The following is an 18,562-nucleotide window of genomic DNA, read 5'->3' as shown; positions in this document are numbered from 1 at the left end:
ATAGGAATCAATGGGGGAGAGCCGGCTGAAAAACACCTGCAAAAAAGCAGCGTAAAACTCCCAACGCAGCCCCATTTATTCCTATGGGGAAATAAAAGTTATGTCTACACCTAACACCCTAACATGAACCCCGAGTCTAAACACCCCTAATCTTACACTTATTAACCCATAATCTGCCGCCCCCGACATCGCCGACACCTGCATTATATTCTTAAACCCTAATCTGCCGCTCCGGACACCGCCGCCACCTTCATTATACTTATGAACCCCTAATCTGCTGCCCCCAACATCGCTGAAACCTACATTTTATTTATTAACCCCTAATCTGCCGAACCCAATGTTGCTGCCACCTACCTACATTTATTAACCCCTAATCTGCCGCCCCAATGTCGCCGCCACTATAATAAACTTATTAACCCCTAAACCTAAGTCTAACCCTAACCCTAACACCCCCTAACTTAAATATAATTTAAATAAATCTAAATAAAATTACTATCATTAACTAAATAATTCCTATTTAAAACTAAATACTTACCTATAAAATAAACCCTATGCTAGCTACAATATAACTAATATTTACATTGTAGCTAGCTTAGGGTTTATTTTAATTTTACAGGCAACTTTGTATTTATTTTAACTAGATACAATCGTTATTACATAGTTATTAACTATTTAATAACTACCTTTCTAAACTAAATACAAAAGTGCCTGTAAAATAAAACCTAACCTAAGTTACAATTACACCTAAGACTACACTATAATTAAATTAATTACCTAAATTAAATACAATTAATTACAATTAAATAAAATTATCTAAAGTACAAAACCCCCCCACTAAATTACAGAAAATAATAAAATAATTACAAGATTTTTAAACTAACTACATCTAATCTAATCCCCCTAACAAAATAATAAAGCCCCCTAAAATAAAAAAGCTTAAAAGGGCCTTTTACGGGGCATTGCCCCAAAGTGATCAGATCTTTTACCTGTAAAATAAAGTACAAATCCCCCCCAATATTAAAACCCACCACCCACACAACCGTCCCTACTCTAAAACCCACCCAATCCCCCCTTAAAAAAACCTAACACTATCCCCCTGAAGAACACCCTACCGTGAGACGTCTTCATCCAACTGGGCAGAAGTGGTCCTCCAGACGGGCAGAAGTCTTCATCCAAGCCAGGCAGAAGTGGTCCTCCAGACGGGCAGATGTCTTCATCCAGACGGCATCTTCTATCTTCATCCATCCGGCGCAGAGCAGGTCCATCTTCAAGACATCTGACACGGAGCATCCTCTTCATCCGGAGTCTTCTTCAACAATGACGGTTCCTTTAAGTGACGTCATCCAAGATGGCGTCCCTTCAATTCCAATTGGCTGATAGAATTCTTTCAGCCAATCTGAATTAAGGTAGGAAAAATCCTATTGGCTGATTGGATCAGCCAATAGGATTGAGCTTGCATTCTATTGGCTGATTGGAACAGCCAATAGAATGCAAGCTCAATCCTATTGGCTGATTGGATCAGCCAGTAGGATTGAACTTCAATCCTATTGGCTGATTGCATCAGCCAATAGGATTTTTCCTACCTTAATTCCAATTGGCTGGTAGAATTCTATCAGCCAATCGAAATTAAAGGGACGCCATCTTGGATGACGTCACTTAAAGGAACCGTCATTGTTGAAGAAGACTCTGGATGAAGAGGATGCTCCGTGTCGGATGTCTTGAAGATGGACCCGCTCCACGCCGGATGGATGAAGATAGAAGATGCCGTCTGGATGAAGACTTCTGCCCGTCTGGAGGACCACTTCTGCCCGGCTTGGATGAAGACTTCTGCCCGTCTAGATGACCACTTCTGCCCGGTTGGGTGAAGACGTCTCACGGTAGGGTGATCTTCAGGGGGTTAGTGTTTTTTTAAGGGGGGATTGGGTGGGTTTTAGAGTAGGGTTGGTTGTGTGGGTGGTGGGTTTTAATGTTGGGGGGGATTTGTACTTTTTTTTACAGGTAAAAGAGCTGATTACTTTGGGGCAATGCCCCTCAAAAGGCCCTTTTAAGGGCTATTTGTAATTTAGTGTAGCGTAGGGCTTTTTTTATTTTGGGGGGGCTTTATTATTTTGTTAGGGGCATTAGATTAGATGTAATTAGTTTAAAAATCTTGTAATTATTTTATTATTTTCTGCAATTTAGTGGGGGGGGGTTTGTACTTTAGATAATGTTATTTAATTGTAATTAACTGTATTTAATTTAGGTAATTAATTTAATTATAGTGTAGTGTTAGGTGTAATTGTAACTTAGGTTAGGTTTTATTTTACAGGTACTTTTGTATTTATTTTAACTAGGTAGTTATTAAATAGTTAATAACTATTTAATAACTATTGTACCTAGTTAAAATAAATACAAAGTTGCCTGTAAAATAAAAATAAACCCTAAGCTAGCTACAATGTAACTATTAGTTATATTGTAGCTAGCTTAGGGTTTATTTAAAGGTAAGTATTTAGTTTTAAATAGGAATTATTTAGTTAATTGCAGTAATTTTATTTAGATTTATTTAAATTATATTTAAGTTAGGGGGTGTTAGGGTTAGACTTAGGTTTAGGGGTTAATAACTTTATTATAGTGGCGTCGACGTTGGGGGCGGTGGTTTAGGGGTTAATATATTTCTTATAGTGGCAGATATGTCCGGTTCGGCAGATTAGGGGTTAAAAAATGTATTTTAGTGTTTGTGATGTGGGGGGGCCTTGGTTTAGGGGTTAATAGGTAGTTTATGGGTGTTAGTGTACTTTTTAGCACTTTAGTTAAGAGTTTTATGCTACGGCGTTGTAGTGTAAAACTCTTAACTACTGACTTTTAAATGCAGTACCAGGCTTGACAGGAGAGGGTCTACCGCTCACTTTTGGTCAGACTCATAATACCGTCCCTATGCAAGTCCCATTGAAAATATAGGATATGCAATTGACGTAAGTGGATTTGCGGTATTTCCGAGTCTGGCCAAAAAAGTGAGCGGTACACCTGTACCTGCAAGGCTCGTAATACCAGCGGGCGTTAAAAAGCAGCGTAAGGACCTCTTAACGCTGCTTTTTAAGGCTAACGCCTAAACTTATAATCTAGCCGAAAGTGTCTATAATGTTATATGCAGAATGAATTCCCTAATCTGGTCAGTATAAAATATGCCTTGCCTGAAAAAGATGATGGTTAAAAGTTTGTCTATAGTAGAGGTGGGTTCTATACTTTTTTTATTTATTTTTTGGCAACCTTAGCTTGTACTCAATGGCTGCGCAGTGGAGATTGCAGAGGGTATCATATTTACCTATTCCTACTTTTCATATTTATCATTCTCCTTGTCCTGCTGTAGCATAGGATATGTAAAAAAATATCTTGTAAAGGTATGGCTGTTAGTGCCTTTAAGAAGTAGGGGTGCTACAGTAATACATGTGCCACCTCCATAGTAACTGCAAAACAATTGTGTGTAAGAGAATTTGTGTGTGTTAAGCGTGTGAGAAATAGGGTGTGTGTGTGTGAGAATATATGTGAGAAAAACAGCGTGACAGAGTGTTTAAAAGTGTATGTGAGTCTTATTTGTAAGAGTGTGTGAGAGTTAGTTTGTGTGAGTGTGTAAAATAGACCTTGTGTGAGTGTTTGTGTGACTGTGTATCTGTCATTGTATGCGTATATATCTGAGTGTGTGTATATCCCTGGCTATATATGTATGTTTGTCAGCTTGTTGCCATGTGAACAAGAATATACTCTTTTTAGGTATGGGAATAAGTTTAAAATATTTATTAGTATATAATTGTAAACAAAGAGTGTTTTATTCTTAATACAAATGTATATTAGAAGCATATAACAGCATGAATGGTATAAATGAAAACAACAATTACTGGGTATTCTTATAAGTATGTAAATAGTGATGTGAGTTAGCAAAAATTAGATGCATAACATTGTGCATAAACCACAAACAGTATATTAAAATCTGCGTTAATATGTAGCAATGTTAGTATTTTGCGTAACATTAACATCAACTATAATCAATGATAGGAAATTACAAGTTATGCACTTTAAATGGTGGGCACTGGATTGTATGTGATGTGCGTTATGGGGTTGTGAGAATGAGATGACATATATTGTGCAAACCCAGCACTAATAATGATAGTGTCACATGATACCCGTATAATGACACATAGTCATAGTTAAAACAATCACATCTCTCACCTTAATAAGGGACGGTAAAACTGACCTATATAAATATCACCATATGTTCATTTAGTTTAGTTAAGAAACCGGACCCTAATGATAGCATGATCTGTGATTAGAGCAAAAGTAATGGTTGCTTGAGTAAGAGGTTTTTCAACACGCACTTCCGTTTTGATGAATCGCTTTGAATCGGCTTCATGATTTATATATCTCATTGGAAATATCTATACTAACAACTATACAATATGTAAGGATGTATTTAAGTGTATAACATGTCTCAGTAATTTGGAATATCATCACCTCCCATGTTATTAATGTCAGCCGGATTGAAACCAATCATCATGCATATAATAACGATCACGCCCCCTCACGAGACGATAACCAATAAGCTAGGCTCATTTGAAGGTAGGTTCAGAAGACGTTATGCAATTGGTTGTTAATCGTAGTATGGGTTAAATACAATTAATATACAGTGATAAGAGTCACGCCCCTTTCGACGAACCGACAATTGATATTATAGGCTCTCTTAGGGGCGTATACCTAATAAATCACGTAATTGGCTGAGATTTAGTAAATATGGCCCTAAAAGGGTAAGATATTCTATACTTGGTTTGTCAAAATTATATACACATTGAAAAAGGCCCATGTAGCGGCCGAAACGCGTTTGTTTAACTTTTTCTGATATGACCACTGTGTAGGTTGCTCCTGTCACCTGAAGATTTCCTATATAGTACAGCCGATTACCACAGCTGACTGTTACATATCGTTAGGAAAGAGTGCTGATAAGCCCCTACTTGTCCTTCTTCCCACTTTTGCTTGATAAATCGCCCCCTAATTCTAGAGAAGTTTACACTCAAGCAGAAGTGCTAAATTGTACGCCACTTGTAATCTGGCACTATATATTTTAGAATGTAAACCAAGTTCTTGTTGTTACATTCATTGAGGATGTCATGTCTCAAATATTTAACCAAACCTACTGTGCATTCTATAGTTTATCCATACAATGATGTTTAGAATTTCATCTTAAAGGGACACTGAACCCAAATTTTTGCTTTCATGATTCAGATAGAGCATGCAATTTTAAGCAACTTTCTAGTTTACTTCTATTATAATTTTTTCTTCATTCTCTTGCTATCACATCTAAGCTTTTATTTTGGTTCAGACTCTGGACAGCACTTTTTTATTGGTGGATGAATTTATCCACCTATCAGCAAGAACAACCCATGTTGTTCACCAAAAATGGGCCGGCATCTAAACTTACATTCTTGCATTTCAAATAAAGATACCAAGAGAATGAAGAAAATTTGATAATAGGAGTAAATTAGAAAGTTACTTAAAATGCCATGCTCTATCTAAATCACAAAAGAAACAAATTTGGGTTCAGTGTCCCTTCAATGATGACTAATTATTAGAAAAGCGCATTCAGATCCAAATCTGAAAGTAAGCAGCGGCTCGTGCCCTTGGGATATTTTCGTGTGTGATAATGTTAATGTAAAATAGATATCTATATATATATATAGGAATAGATATACAGATATAGGTGTTTTTTAATTCTGCGCTCTCCATTGATCTCTATGGGAAGAATACGGTCTGGAAGTTAGCGTGCGTCTGGTTTCGCTCACGCACAAACTTTTTACTTTCAACTTGAAAAGATTTAGGGGTCGATTTATCAAAGGCTTTCGCCAGCTTCTGAGTCCCTATGGCTACAGGTTCTCACAAGAGAACCTGCACATCGTATTCAGACCACTGCTTTCCTAACATTTCGGCACTTCTAAAGTGGTGAAAAACAATCTCCACGGTCTAGTCCGGCCCGGGGAGATTGACAGCTCCTGCCCGCGCGTGATAGGCTGTGCGCAGGCAGGATTGCACGCAAGCGCAGAATAGCGCTCGTGTGCAATGCTAAATTCCTTGAGGGGAATTCAGCCGCCAGAGGCGAGCTGCGGCAGACAGGAGCGCATATGTGCGCCCCTGTCCGCCTTGGCTTGATAAATCGCCCCCTAATTCTAGAGAAGTTTACGCTCAAGCAGGAGTGCTAAATAGTACGCCACGTGTAATCTGGCACTATATATTTTAGAATGTAAACCAAGTTCTTGTTGTTACTTATATATTTATTGAGGATGTCATTTCTCAAATATATATCCAAACCTACTGTGCATTCTATACTTTATCCATACTATGATGTTTAGAATTCCAACTTAATGATGACTAATTATTAGAAATGCGCATTCGGATCTTTCATGAGGATCCAAATCTGGAAGTAAGCAGCGGCTCGTGCCCTTGGGATATTTTCGTAGCCGGAATGATTCCTTTATAAGATCCCCACACAAATCCAGATCTTAAAGTGAGGATATTTTACAATAATCAAGCAAGCTACAAAAATATCTGAGGGGTATTCAGATCCTCACGAAAGATCCTACTAATTAGATGTGAGGATCATACAGCCAATCAATAGCCAAAGTCCAGCAGGCTTTAGAGCACATTTTAAACACAGAGGATCCGTTAGAAAGTTACCCTTACTTACAAGGAATACGCCAAACAATACTATTAAATAAAGGACCATTAAATAAAGCAGAGCTGTATAATCAACAAATGCTAAAAGGGATATTAAACAGTTCTCCTTTGGTAAAAACAAATATGCATGTTAAATTAATCATTTAAAAAAAAAAAAACAGATTGTGTAGAAAAAAATAGCCAACAACTTATTTGTTTTTTTGTGTGCAAAGTTAGGACTTAGCATTTCTCACTGTAGCCCCTGACCTCAGTGTGATAAGAGAGGAGACATTTATGAAACTTAAAGGGACAGTCCACCCAAAAAAAAAAATTTTTTTTGAAAAGATAGATAATCCCTTTATTACCCATTCCCCAGTTTTGCATAACCAACACTGCTATATTACTATACTTTTTAGCTCTGTAATTACCTTATATCATAGCCTCTGCAGACTGCCCCCTTATCTTAACGCTTTTTACAATCTTGCCTTTTAGCCAATAGTGCTGTTTCAAAAATAACTACATGGGATTGAGCACAATGTTATCTTTGTGGGACATATGAACTAGCACTGTGTGGCTGTGAAAAGCTGATAAAATGCACTGAGATAAAAGGTGGCCTGCCTAGGCTTATAAGCAGTCAGAAATTTGGAGGGTTAAAATGTTATAAAGTATATTAATATAACAATGTTGGTTGTGCAAAGCTAGGGAATGGGTAGTAAAGGCGTTATCTATCTTTTTAAACAAAAAAGAGAATCAAGTACGTTGTCCCAAGTTTAATTCTGCCAGTTCTGAATAGGGATGGGCGAATGTTTCTAAAAATTCGAAATTTAAAACAAATATTTATACATTCGTTTGTTCGAATCGAATTTCGAATGTTTATGTAACATTCTAACATTCTATTTTCGAATTTTCGTTTTTGAATTTTTCAATAAAATTCGAAAATATTTATTAGAATAATAGAATGTTTAGCTATGTATTCATTCAATTTTGAAATGTAATATTCAAATTTGAATGTGACTTTCAAATTTGAAATAGTATTTCTAGTCTACAACTGTGTTTAATAAATGTAATATTCGAATTCGAATGCTACATTTGAATGTCACATTCGAATTTGAAATAGTATTTCTAGTCTAATACTGTGTTTTAAATGTAATATTTGAATTCGAATGTGACATTCGAATTCGAATGTGACATTCGAATTCGAAATAGTATTTCTAGTTTACAACTGTGTTTAATAAATGTAATATTCAAATTCGAATGCTACATTCGAATGTCACATTCAAAGTTGAAATAGTATTTCTAGTTTAATACTGTGTTTTAAATGTAATATTTGAATTTGAATGTGACATTCGAATTCAAATGTGACATCCGAATTCGAAATTGTATTTCTAGTTTACAACTGTGTTTAATAAATGTGATATTCGATTCGAATGTGATATTCAATTCGAATGTGACATTCGAATTTGAAATAGTATTTCTAGTCTAATACTGTGCTTTATAAATGCTTTATAAATGTAATATTTCTAGTCTAATACTGTGTTTTTTAAATGTAATATTTGAATTTGAATGTGACATTCGAATTCAAATGTGACATCCGAATTCGAAATTGTATTTCTAGTTTACAACTGTGTTTAATAAATGTGATATTTGATTTGAATGTGATATTCGATTTGAATGTGATATTCGAATTCGAAATAGTGTTTCTAGTCTACAATTGTGTTTTATAAATGTAATATTCGAATTCGAAAGTTACATTCTATTATGTAAATTGAATTTCTACAATAACATTCGTTCTAACATTCGAATTCGAATATAAACACATTCGCCCATCCCTAGTTCTGAGCATGAGCAAATCTGACTCCCTGTTTACCTAGTATATTATATTTTTAAACCAACTCTAGGGGGCCTATTTACTATGGTGCGAGCGGACATGATCCGATATAGCGGATCATGTCCGCTGCACATCGATAAATGCTAACAGCATACACTCTCTGCATTTATCATTGCACCAGCAGTTCTTGTGAACTGCTGGTGCAATGCCGCCCCCTGCAGATTTGATGTAACAAACCGTTATGCAAGAAAACAAGAATATGACATCTTGAGGGTCTCATTTTCAACTAAGGAAAAAAAAATGATTCTTTCATTTGTATATCAAAAAAATAATAATTTTAAAACATAAGAAAAATCAAGTATTAAAATATAATGGATCAGATTACGAGTTGAGCGCAAAATATCGCTTACGCTAACGCAATATTTGTGCGCTGGTAACATGAGTTAGGTGCACACAGTTCCTATAGTCAGCTATGCTAAGGCACTTTTCAGTGCCCTACACCCTCTAACTCTTAACCCCTAAAATTGCCTAGTGCAGTATTTGTTTATGAAAAAAAATGCTATTTTTTTTCATAAAAAAAAAAGACCCTCTATTATGGGGGCATTTAGGGTACTATTAGAAAATGAACCAGAGCACTAATTGCTATTGCAAGCTTGCGGTAGCAATAACTAACCCCTTGTAATGGCTGGTTATTTATCGCACGCCCACAAATGGGCAGATTTGCCCGCCTGCGGGTGCGCAATAAATTAGGACTCTACTTGTAATCTAGCCCAATGTAAGACAGAGATTACCCTCTTTTTAGTGTATGAAAATGGAGGACCAGGCAGCCATATAAAGTTTTCTTGACTGGCTATAATAAGCCCAGTGATGAGATTACTAAAACAATAAGGATAATAAAAAAGCAGATGAAGTACTGAATATTGATGCCATTAAACCTTTACAATAGGAAGTGAGGCAGCTCTACAGATTTGCTATATCATATAGAGAATATTAACTAACATGTAGCAGGAAATCTAGCAGCATAGGAAAGAGAGCCTGGTTCACGTGGCTTATACATTAAGGGGTCGATCCGATATAAATCGTCGCCCGCAAAAGCCGGCGACGCCAATATTTGCGCGGATTTGGTATCCTATATACGGCGTAAGCTAGAAGTTACGCGCGTAGATTTCTGGCGTCGCCCGTAGTTTTTTGGCCCATAGACTGACATACAAAACACGCGCAATTTGCTATCCTATATACGGCGTAAGGACTTACGCGCGCAGATTTTTCAAAATCTACGCCATTCTCAGCTCGCCACAAATTGAAGGCTCAGGTACCCTTGCACTGACTTAGAAACCAACGTAACTCTCAGAAGGCCTAACAAATGCATGCCTAACAATATACATAGCAGCAGCTTGTTCACAAATAGTTAACCTCTTAAAAGCATTTATTATTCCTGCCCCTGCAAGTGTGTCAAACCAATCACAAACAGCACAACCTCTCACCTGCAGCCTTAAAACACCTGCAAATGCACACCCTCATTAGCCACCATGTTTCCCTTGCAGTATATAGCATTTAGAGTGAGACAGCGTCGTGGGGCACAAGGGGTGCTGGAACCCCTACAAGCCCCTGTTTTGGATGGTATCCCTGCTGCTGAGGTCCCTGGTCATGGTGCTGTAGCTGTCCCTGCTCCAGCTGCTGCTGCTGCCCTCCCTGCTCCTCCTGCTGTTGTCCCTGTTCCTGGTGCTCCCCATGCTGCTGTTGCTGCAGCTGCCCATAGGCCAGCAGGGCCTATAAGATGAAGGCATCAGCAGAGGGGAAGAGCACCAAGGGTACACAGGGTTAGGGTCACCCTGTTTGGGATGACAGAAGTGGAGGTCAGGGAAAAATATCGCTTGACATCTGCAAGCCTCATTAACCTATATGAGGTGTTGAAGGATGAAATTGACCCTCAAGCGTATAGGAACCGAGCTCTGACTGGTATGCAGAAGCTGTTGTGTGTTGTACACTTTCTGGCAACTGGCTCATACCAGTCAACAGAGGGGCTTGTGTCTGGCCTAGCGCAGTCTACCTTCTCCAGGATTCTAGGGGAGGTTCTGACTGCTCTAGATAACCAGACACAACAATACATTCATTTCCCCCATACCCCCCAGGAATGGAACCGTCTTAAACAAGGCTTCTATCGACTGGGGGGTATTCCTAATGTCATGGGGGCAATTGATTGCACACATGTGCGTATTGTGGCCCCACATGAGGAGACAATCCTCTATATTAACAGGAAAGGGTTTCACTCATTGAATTGCCAGATGGTCTGCGATACCAATCTGAAATTCTTACATGTGTATGCAGGCTTCCCAGGGAGTGCACATGATTCCTACATCCTGCGCCAGACCTCCTTATTCAATATGTTTGAAAATGGAACACTTTCGGGAGGATGGCTGCTTGGTGAGTACCTTCATTCTGTCTGTATATTTCTAATAAAGGGACACTAAACACATATTGTCATCTCATGTGTCAGATAGAGAATACAATGTTAAACAGCATTACAATTCACTTCTCTTATATCATTTTATTCATTCTTTAAATATATATTTTTTTTAAATTTCTAATTCACATATATGAGCCAATCATATGAGGCTTCTATGTGCAGCCACCAATCAGCAGCTATTGAGCATATCTAATATGCTTGTCATCAAGAGTTATCTATAGAATGGAGAAAATGATCTAATCAAAGTTAATTATCAAGCTGCTAACAATTGCAGGTTCTTATTAAATGGACAGTCTAGTATAAATTGCTCTTCCATTATTCAGATAGGCCTTTTAATTTTAATTAACTATCCTGATTACTTCCATTAATGTTTGGATTAAATCTATCTTTTATATGTGATTCATGTTGTGTCCCTTTAAAGCACATGATGTACCTGTAGTAATCCAAACACATATGTTACATGACAGGTGACGCAGGGTACGGCTGCAGACCATGGCTATTAACCCCCTTGGTGCACCCCATTACAGAGCCACAACTCAGGTACCAGGAGGCACACATAAGAACAAGGAATGTCATTGAAAGGAGCTTTGGCCTATTAAAAACCAGGTTCAGGTGTCTGGATGTTACAGGCGGAGCACTACAGTATAACCCCAACAAAGTGTGTTCCATTGTCAATGCTTGCTGTATTCTACACAACATTGCTGTGGACACACGTTTGTTGGGGGACATTGACCCAGAGCAGCAGCAGCAGCTGGTTCCTGTACTTGAGGATGTGGACAGGGGGACACTGAGGGGGAATGAAGTGAGGGATTATGTCATCCGGGAATACTTCACCTGTAAGTTACTTATTCATAATTACAGTAAACCGTAACATTCACATGTATTATGATGTTTGACAGTACCTCACCAACCATTGCATGTGTATATATCATGTCTTGCAGAATGTAAAAGTTTGGATTTCCACTGCATGTAAGTGAAACTACTACATCCCAACCCCCTTCCCTTAAAGGGACACTATACCCAAACATATTGTTTCATGATTAAGGATAGAGAAGATAATTTTTAAAAACCTTATAATTGAAATCAATTACCTATTTTCATTATTTATTTAGATATACTTTAATGAAGACATAGAAATGCACACAGTGAAGAAATTGCAGGAGGCATCTATATACAGCTACTAATCATCAGCTACCAAGCATATCTTGATATTGTTTTCAGAAAAGAATATCAATAGAATGAAGCTACAGAAATAATAGAATGAAATCATAGTTTCTTTTTGAAATTATCTTCTCCTTCAAAATCATGAAGTAAAAATATTTGCTTTAATGTCCCTTTAACAACCCTAATTACTGTATATTTATAATTTGTTTAATTCATGTTTAGTTCACTATCATTAAGAATGAGGATAATGGATATTTATACCTTATGTTCACACCTTCTTTAAATATATTATTAGTTATATATACCAACGTGTCAATTTATATTGGATGTGAGAAACCTTGATGTACATCTTAGAAGTTAATATTACTATATGTACCGTTGAGACACAACCATGTCATGTTGTTTATTGAGCATGAATATGTCATAAACATTATAATAATACCTTTTTGGTCCATTTCAACACAGGTATTATTATATGTTTTACCAATATTACTGTACTAAAACACAACTCACATGGATGTGGATGACAATTAGATAGTAAATAACAGAGGACAAGATTTTCAATGAAATTGAATAATATTTTTTTTTTTTTAGGCCTCTTAGATGAGGGGCCTGGTGTGGGTCTTCTGCCTCTCCTGGGTTGTGTGGATACAGTAGGAGTGCTGGTCACAGAGGAGATACTTGATGCCATGTCCTGCTGTTGGGTGAAATGCTCCACCAAAGCCCCCAACAGTTGATTCTGTTCCCTCCATCTTTGGTCACTTTGGATTTGCATGTCCGATATTACACGTAGCATTTGGTTCTGATTTTGGACCATAGCTGATAGCGATGCTGCCATGTCCCTTTGCAGCTCATTCGACCTCTGTTGCAAACGGTGTTGGGTTCTATGGAACCTGTGTTGTTCCCTCTGCATATTCTGACACGTTTCCGTTAGAGTCTCACAGGTCAAAGTTTGCCTCCTCTGTAGTGAGATATATTCATCACCCATGGCAGAACTCAATTGATCCATGGGCTCTTCATCAGCAGGGACAATAGGCACTCTTTCAATGACGTGTTCCTCAGCTGGAGGTGCCGGAACAACAACCTCAGTTGGAGGTGCCAGAACAACAACCTCAGTTGGAGGTGCCAGAACAACAACCTCAGTTGGAGGTGCCGGAACAATAACTTCAGTTGGAGGTGCCAGAACAACAACCTCAGTTGGAGGTGCCGGAACAATAACTTCAGTTGGAGGTGCCAGAACAACAACCTCAGTTGGAGGTGCAGGAACAATAACCTCATTTGGAGGTGCCGGAACAATAACCTCAGTTGGAGGTGCCGGAACAATAACCTCAGTTGGAGGTGCCGGAACAATAACCTCAGTTGGAGGTGCCGGAACAAAAACAGCAGCTGGACGTGCAGGAAGAGATATCTCAGCTGGAGGTGCAGCCACAGGGATATGAGCTGGAGGTGCAGGGCGATGGATTACAGTTGGTGGAGCCCTTCCAACTGAAGATGATGGTCCAGATGTCGGGATGGACCGATAGTCCCAATGGCCGCTGGTGTGCATCCACTCAGCCTGCTGGTATACTCCTGTAGTGCCCTGATATTCTTGGGGGGGGGAAATACATCTACCCTTTGGGGCTGGTGGGGCTCCCCCTCCAAGCCATAGGAATATTCCTCCTGCCAGGGGTCCTGCCAGGTATCCTCCTCTAATGCAGGTGGCATGATATGTGGATTTTCGATTGACGCAGTCCAAGACATCTCATGCCTGGCATACTCCTGCTGTCTTATCTGTACCGGTGGTTGTGGTGGACATATATTTAGAACCGGTGTTGGGGGATTCATGGGCGTAGGCACCCTGGTGACTGGAGGTTCTGTGAAGGAGTCAAATGATGAGAGTGATTAGTACAGTCACATATCTATCCATGTGGGCATACAATTTACATGCTAGGGCCTATCCACATTCTCATGTCAAACTCTATAACATGCTTGTGCACATTGAGATTTGTGATATGAGGGTTTGTAATATGCTAATTATACATGTATGTGTTTCATACAATAGTTCTGTGTACATGTCAGTGATGGAGAAAATGTGTTCTTTAAGTGACACTATGGTTGTGATGACTATGGTGTCCATTTACTGAAAGGTCTACATGTGGCTTGTGGCCTGTGTTACTCTGAGACATGTTAGTATTTCACTATTCTACCTCATATCATGATTTTCAATGTGTTAAGTAGCATTAAATGGACATGCAAAACATATTTATTATTTCATGATTCAGCTAGACAAGCATGGAATTCTAAAAAAATTGTAATTTACTTCCAGTAGCTAATATGCTTCATTATCTTGATATTCTTAGCTGATATGCATTTCTTGATAGGCTCAGAAGCTGCTGATTGGTGGCTGTACATCAATGCCTCGTGTGATTGCCTCACCCATGTGCATTGATATTTCATAAACTAAGATTTTCTAAATAATAATTAAATATAGATAATGGAAGTAAATTTGGATGTTGTTTAAAACTATATTCTCTATCTGAATAATGAAAAAAATTCTTTGTGTTTCATGTCCCTTTAATGTTAAATATCATTGTATATTTAGTTGTTAGTAATCAAAATACCATGATCCTCATTGTGTACATGAATGTGTGACAATATAGGATGTTATAACTCAAATACATATTATACTAGTGTGTGGGATGTTACTCACCAGCATGCTGTGCTGATGTTGCAGTCCCTGAGTCACGAGCCCCTGGAAGTCCACGGACTGCTGTGAGGCTCAGGGACCTACGAATGAGCTCCTGCCACTCATTGTATTCGGCCTCATAGTGAGGCCCACCTCCTGTTGCCCTCTGGGAGATTGCTTCCTGGCCCATCCTCTCCTTGACTTTCCTCTTGCAATCATTCCATCTCTTCTTAAGCCCGTCAACATTCCTCCTCTGTTGGGACACTCCATTGACGGCCTCCACCACCTTCTGCCAAGCATCTTTACGCCTCCGGGCAACTCCTTTGCCCTTCTCTTGTCCAAAGAGGGCATTATGGTTCTCCAGGACAGCCTGGACGAGAGCGAGGTTTTCGGCAAAACTGAAATTGGGACACCTCATACGCTCCTCGTCCTGGGCTGCCTGGCTCCCTCCCTGGGATGTCCCTGGTGTGGGTTCCTCCCTATCCTCTCCCTCCTCCCCCCTTCTATCCCCATGTGCACCCTCTATCCCTCTTCTCAGTGTGCCTGGCCTTTGGGCAACCCCACTCCCATCCTCCCTTCTGGCTCTCCCTCTCCCCACTCCGCTCACTCCCTGACGGGGACCCTGCTGCTCCTCCTGTACATAATCCTCTCCCTGCGACTCCCCTTCCCTCCTCCCCCCAGCCCTATCTCTCCCTGACATCCTCACACTACACACACTCACACACTCACACTCACTCCCACTTCAATCACACACAATCACAACCAGACACTCAGCCTTTCAAACTGTAAAAGATAAATAAAGAGTGTTGGGTGTATTTTGTATATGTGTGTATGCAAAATGTGTGCAATATGAAAAAAAGTGTAAGTAAATGTACTGGCTTAACAATCCAACCAACAATCCGACCTAACTAACTTGATGATGCTCCTTTCTCACTACTCTTACCACTAATCTCTATACTCGCTGTAGTGTGCTGTAGCTCCAAGAACCAACCAAACACACTAAAGAAATTGCGGCTGCGCAGGTGTTTAAGTATGATTTTTGAATCTCGTCATTACGTGGCGCATCTCTTAGAACTGGCGTAATTTTTTACGAGTCGTAGGCTAATTTGCATAAAACTACACTTTATTGAGACTTTACGTGAACAAAAAACAGGCGCAAGTACTTGCGATGACTAAAAGGTGTATTTGCGCACATTTTGCCTGCTCGTCGGTTTTTCTCACTTACGCCAGTTTAGCATCTGACGGCGGTGAATATTGGATAGCTCGAGTTGCGAGCTGAAACTGCGGGCGACGCGGGTTACCTCGCTTGCGCCGAAAACTACGACCTATATCGGATCGCGCCCTAAATCAGTAAGGAACTTGCTCCACCTTTATAGGTCATTAGAGGTAGTATTTTGTGAGTTTACTTTTCACTAGCCAGATTCTATATGCATAAGATTAAAAACTATTGTCTTTTTATAAAATAAAGATTTATGTAATTTTATTTTAAATCTCAATATAAGAACTCCAACTAGATGCAGCCTTACTTATATACATCTTCCAACCCTCATATAGCTGCCTCTAGAGACAAACGTTTTGATGATATGTAATAGTATGGATTATACTAAAAGTATAGGGAGTATTTTGACCTACCCTTATTTAATATAACTATAAATATGTGTAAATAAATGATTGAATACTGCAGGGCAGTAGTGTTTGCAACAATGTAAAACATAATTTAAAACATTGTTACAAACACTGCTGCCATATAGACTCATGCTCACTACTGAACCTAATGGTATTCTGTTTAATTAAAGTGACATTAAACCGCTGAGTACAATAGTAACATGGCTACTATTCACCATGCTGTTGTTTTTCCTTCTTTAGCTGTTCTCTTATATTGACCATTTACAAAAGCCAGTTGGTAAAGCTCTGTATCTTTATACTGGGAGCCACCATCTTGGTACGCATGTATGTTGCATCCTGTGACAGAAGCAGTGTGCTTCCACAGATTAGTGATGTTGCCGGCATTTTGACAACTGTACCATGCACTTTCTATTAAAGAAAAATGACATATTTATAGTTTTTAGATAGTTTATAAGTTACATCACAAACATTAAAACCCTCTTTAATAATAAAAAGAAAAGCAACCACTTAAAAAAATATGTAGATCTCCTGCTCTGTATTGTGCAGCTAAGTGCATGGCACAGCTTGTCAAGAAGACAATGTCACTGATCTATGAATGCGCAGCACTTCTATCACATGGTACAAGAATATTTAATTCCAAGATGGCAGCACTGAGTGTGAAGATGCAGAACTTAATTAACCATCACTTTTGAAGGGTTAAAATAAGAGAGTAGTTGTACCCAGCAGTTTAAAGTCCTTTTAATGATACTAAGAGAACGTAGTAAATTTAATAACATTAAATTCGAAAGTTGTTTAAACTGCATTCTCTATCTGAAGGTTTATAGGGCTACTAAATACAAAATGTTACTTTCTTAATCCAGGTACAGCTTGCAGTATTAAACACTTTCCAATGTACTTCTATTATCAAAGTGTATACTGTATGTATATGTGTCTGTGATTCACAGAAGGTTGTCACCTGCTACAGGGAGCAGGGAAATAAAAGGAAATTTTAAAATGTGTCTTCTCAATTGAAATTTAGAGTAAGTGCTATTGTATTGCCTTTTTAGTATGTATTTGCTAATTATGCTACATTTAATGTTTCTTTTGACCTTCAAGTCTTGTTAAACTACTGCTATTGTATGCAGTGCAACATATACTTTTGTGAAGCTGGAGAGAGAGGCCTATTAGACTATAGTAAATGATGCTATGTGACACTAACATGACTCTAGCTGATGTATCATAAGTGTGATGAATTCTCTCTTCTTTTCCCATGCAGCTGGCTCTCAAGAAGACACAAGGCTGTAAGACTCTTGCAAGAGTTACCTGATCATGAAATAGAAAGATGTTTGCTGAGCAGAGCTGGAATATAGCAATGTTTAGACTGTAAGCTTTTGTTAGAAAAATAAACAACATATGGAATAGTGGTGTGATTGTTATTCTTCAATGTTTTCAGTGAAATAAATACAAACCAGAATATACCAAGATGTTATTATCAACTAATTCAGTTGAAGATTGAAGTTGTTTTTTTGTTTTTTTTTCTTTTTTTTTTCTTTTAAAAGAGGGCATTTTAAATGTGTGAGTAGATTAAAAATGCTCCTGTCCTAAAAAAAAATGTTTTCAGGCTCGCAGAGATATGTCCCTCTCCACCAATCAGGCTGTGGGAATTTCCCTACACTTCAGTTAGCAATACAGGTGCAAATCCTAAAACCAAAATTCCAAAATCCAGAATTATTTCAAAGTCCAGACTTTTTCATTAATGTTTGTTTAAAAATAAAATTATTAAAAATTAAAAATGTTCTTCTCTGCGTGGACTTATATTTATTTAAAACAACTATTACTTTTCTGATTACAGTATTGTATTTTCATCCCCTCCCCAAGCTGTCCCATTTTACAGATGTAAATATACAAACCTTTTCCATTCCTAAGCAAATTGGATAAAAGGTGTTTGACCTGTCGTCGAAAGGACACAGCTGATATCACTAAGGTTTGGAAGGTGTTTTTGTGATTATGCTGTCATTTATCATGGAACTCATTCTATGTGGCAAGAATGGATGCAAAATAGCTAAAGCTGAATTGATTATAATGAAGATGATCTGTGACAAGGGCAGTTACAAATCTCTTTGACTTTTGCATTTTTTTTCATCAGATGGATGGTGAG

General features: G+C 38.4%; 1 protein-coding gene across 1 annotated transcript in view; it reads left to right on the top strand.

Moving 5' to 3' along the window:
- The window catches only part of LOC128640915 (WAP four-disulfide core domain protein 2), a 68,280-nt gene extending 50,079 nt beyond the window's left edge, over positions 1 to 18,201 (top strand). Inside the window, exon 6 of the mRNA XM_053693366.1 lies at positions 17,681 to 18,201. The gene's annotated coding sequence lies outside the window, so the exon portion shown is untranslated. The remainder of the gene's footprint in view (positions 1 to 17,680) is intronic.
- The last annotated feature ends 361 nt before the right edge of the window (positions 18,202 to 18,562 follow it).

This window comes from Bombina bombina, chromosome 1, assembly GCF_027579735.1.
Source record: "Bombina bombina isolate aBomBom1 chromosome 1, aBomBom1.pri, whole genome shotgun sequence".
Classification (NCBI taxonomy): domain Eukaryota; kingdom Metazoa; phylum Chordata; class Amphibia; order Anura; family Bombinatoridae; genus Bombina; species Bombina bombina.
Note: the sequence above shows the minus strand (reverse complement) of the source record. Positions and strands in the feature narration are given on the sequence as shown.